The sequence below is a fragment of the Sinocyclocheilus rhinocerous genome, unplaced genomic scaffold (assembly GCF_001515625.1).
Source record: "Sinocyclocheilus rhinocerous isolate Xijiao unplaced genomic scaffold, SAMN03320098_v1.1 scaffold831, whole genome shotgun sequence".
NCBI lineage: Eukaryota > Metazoa > Chordata > Actinopteri > Cypriniformes > Cyprinidae > Sinocyclocheilus > Sinocyclocheilus rhinocerous.
In genome coordinates this window covers 1,010,344-1,013,867 of record NW_015641020.1, presented here as the reverse complement: position 1 = coordinate 1,013,867, position 3,524 = coordinate 1,010,344, and the positions used below count along the sequence as shown (strand labels likewise).

Sequence of the window (3,524 nt, the reverse complement as noted above, 5' to 3'; positions counted from 1 at the left end):
GTCAACCGGGTTCACCAGCAGCCGCAGGCCTTCAACCAGCCTCTGCAACCCATCAATCCTGCCTACTAATGACCTCAGTGCACACGAGCACACTTTAACCTCAAGCTCCCCAAAGAGCAAAATCTACTGTTTTGTTGAAATTACATAGTGGAATATGTCCACGTCATTTTAATATTTATAGCCTACCTGTTTAACAATGCCAATATTTTTACTGAACAAAATATTGAATTTTTCTATTTTTTTAACACTTTTCTTTATAGATAAATTGCCAAATATAGTTAAAATTTTTAAAGATAGGGTGTACACCTATTTAAATAAATAACTAATATATTTCCTCATAAAACTGTTTATTTCTCATGTGTGCATCAACAATGTCAATCACATCAATCGCTATTGTGTGTGTGTGTGTGTGTGTAATTGGGCTGTTGTCTCTTGTCCAAACAGTGTCAACAGAACTCTTGTGGAGAGTTTAATGAGACGCTGAAATTAGTCATAGGGTTTTAAAGGCAGAGTAAGGGATTTCTGGTAGTCAATGTTTATATTTGAAATCACCAAAACAAACACGGCCCTACCCCAAAAGGGTCTTGCCCCTATTTTGATAGCTCCGCCCCACATATATGTATGCAACCCAGGCATCGATTAGTTCTGTGAAACAAAGCAAAACCAATGTTACACCTTGTCTACGGACGTGAGCGGCGCGGCGCGGCGCAACAAATCCCGACAGAAAACTGCTGCCGGGTTCTATTTATGACGTGCTGACACAAATTTCAAATGGTTTTCAACGGTCGTTTGATCGCGTCCAGTGTAGTCAGACTTTAGCTGTTGTAGACACGGTGTTATGCACCTCTTGAGAAGAAACAAAGCAACCTCGGCGTCCGATCGCAGGCCTCCGCTCCTTGAGTTCTCTCCAGCGCTGGAAAGCTGATCCGATATTTACACGGGTCCTACTTCTTGTCTTATCGTTCCGCAGACGTTTTCCTCTTTTGTTTTTTTATCCGCCATCTCTATCTTTCTGTCGCTCGGCTCGCTAATGTCTGTCCCATGCACTGAACGCTCTCTCCTCCACATCACGAGTAGACACGCCCCTTATTGCTGATTGGCTACAAGTTTGTTTTGCTATTCGGCCCGAATCAGTTTTCTAAAGTGTTTTTGAAAAATCACATACCCTGCCTTTAACAAGCAAATCCTCGCGGCCACACGTGATGTTAAATAATAATAACTCTCCCACTTATTTCTTGGAAAACTGCAAACAGGAAGATGATTCCTCCAGCATTTACTAATTGTGTTCTCATCTGGCAAAGAGCACGGATTTGAATTTTTAAAAAATAGACCTGCGACAAGTAGCCTAACAACGTTTTAAACTAAAGCTATTAAGCCATACAGGTTTGGTGCGATGACGTAAATGATGAAAGAACTTTTCTTTTTGGGTGAACTGTCCTTTTAAGGACATATTTTATATCCTCCACTAGGGAGCAGTCATGTAATGCCAAGAAATCACTTCGGTCAGCTATTGAGCTGAACCTGATTTCCACAGAATTTAATGTAGTAGCATATTTGACTTCAGACAACATTGCTGTAAAAATAACTACTATTTAATATTTTAAAATCAAAATAGAATAATGAGAATATACTAAATAGTTTAAAGTAAATTATAAAATGTAAAACGTAGTAGGTACTAGGCACTGGCCACCGCTAGGCTTATTTCTCCTCTCTGTCGTGCTATACTTTGATGTCCATATATTCAGGAATAATCATCATTCATTTGAAAAAGTAACTTTCGTCCCTGGGTGGGCTCGAACCACCAACCTTTCGGTTAACAGCCGAACGCGCTAACCGATTGCGCCACAGAGACAGATGCCGCCATGTGTTATGAATACAGTATACAGTAATATGACCTTTTTGAATAATAACCATAACACTAATAACAACGTTTTTTACAGATTGGTTATTAATTAAATTGTACGTACTTAAAATGTATAGTTTCTACAATAAAAAAACATGGTAATTTTTCTACATTGTATTCATTATCGAAATATTCTGTTATCTTTTACCTGCTCTGAATTTCACATTGATCTCACTATTTTCGTCATAGAATACTTATAGTAAAATAAGAGCATATGCATTTAAGTTAAGTCTTTTTCTGGAGAAAAAAAATGTAACGTTAATAAACTATTTCCAGTTTGCGTCTGAAACCCTTGACTTGTGTAATTTGCGTTTTGTCACTGTGTTTCTCTCGCAAATGTGTTCTTTAATTCGAACTATACATGTTCTGGAGTAACTGCTGGTTGGTCTTGGAGTAAATATGCCAGGGGCCGGTTGCATACATAGACATAATAAATACCTATTTATTATGTCTGCGGTTGCATAAACTGCTTAGACTAGTCTTAAAACGTTAGCCATATAACTTGTTTTCTTCTAGACTGGTCATAACTGTTTAAAAGTCAGTTACAAACATGTAGATTGGCCCAATTTTAATCAGAAAAGTGAGACTGTTTATCTTTTGGCTAACTGCTAGTTGGTCAAACTAGTTCTTAAGACACAGTTATAACATAGTGGCTATGCAACTGGTCCCTGTGGTCCTTTTGTCAATAGAAAAAACATGGAAAACAATGTTAGCATTAGCATAAAACGTTAGCATAAAACAATTAGCATGTAGCCTGGCTAGCTCAGTCCATAGAGCATGAGACTCTTAATCTCAGGGTCGTGGGTGCGAGCCCCACGTTGGGTGGTCTTTTTTGGATAAAGACCCTTATAAAAGATTGACTCAGGATAATAAGAAAATATATGCAGGATAGTTAAAGGCACAATATGTAAGTTTCGCCGCTAGAGGGCGTGTATTCAAAATAAACAAATAGACAAAGGCGTAGTTTGATGACTCTGTGACTGAGTGTGGAATCATGGGAGTTGTGGTCTTCATCCCCACAGCTGATGCAATCCGACGGGACTCCTGCAGAAATCATGTTCATGGATGAGCTAATGATTTATTAAAGTAGTAGAATGAAGCAGGGTGAGGCTGAAAGCCGTCGAAGCGAAACGAGGCCGCTGAACGAGGTGACACACGGCTCAAAGCAGCAGAGCTTTTATTATACCACAGACTGCTTCCGCTCCTTCCGGTCGTGCATATGTGGGGAAAAAAAGCAGCTACTGGATACATTTGAAAGTTCTGTTATAATGCTACTCTGTGCGGTTGTCACCGGTCTATTAAAACGCACAACATATTAAAGCGTCTTTGGTGTTTCCATGTTTTCTACAAAACAAAACCGGAAATCGAGGGGTTATGACGTCATTGGCTGGTGACACAATGACACTATAAACACGGTCTGTGTCACTAGTTAAAATTGCTTATTTCTCTAGATTTAAACATTCTTCGAAACATTTGGGATAATGTAAGTACACAAGCAAAATATATAACACTGTTCTTGTGGTTTTTGGATATTTTAATAAAAAAATTTTACATATTGTGCCTTTAAAGGGTTAGTTCATCCAAAAATGAAAATTCTGTCATTAATTACTCACCCTCATGC

General features: G+C 38.6%; 1 non-coding gene across 1 annotated transcript; it reads right to left on the bottom strand.

Annotated features, from left to right (window-relative positions):
* Positions 1 to 1,778: 1,778 nt before the first annotated feature.
* Positions 1,779 to 1,852, bottom strand: trnan-guu (transfer RNA asparagine (anticodon GUU)). Its single transcript has one exon. It is a non-coding gene; the product is annotated as a tRNA-Asn (tRNA).
* Positions 1,853 to 3,524: the final 1,672 nt, after the last annotated feature.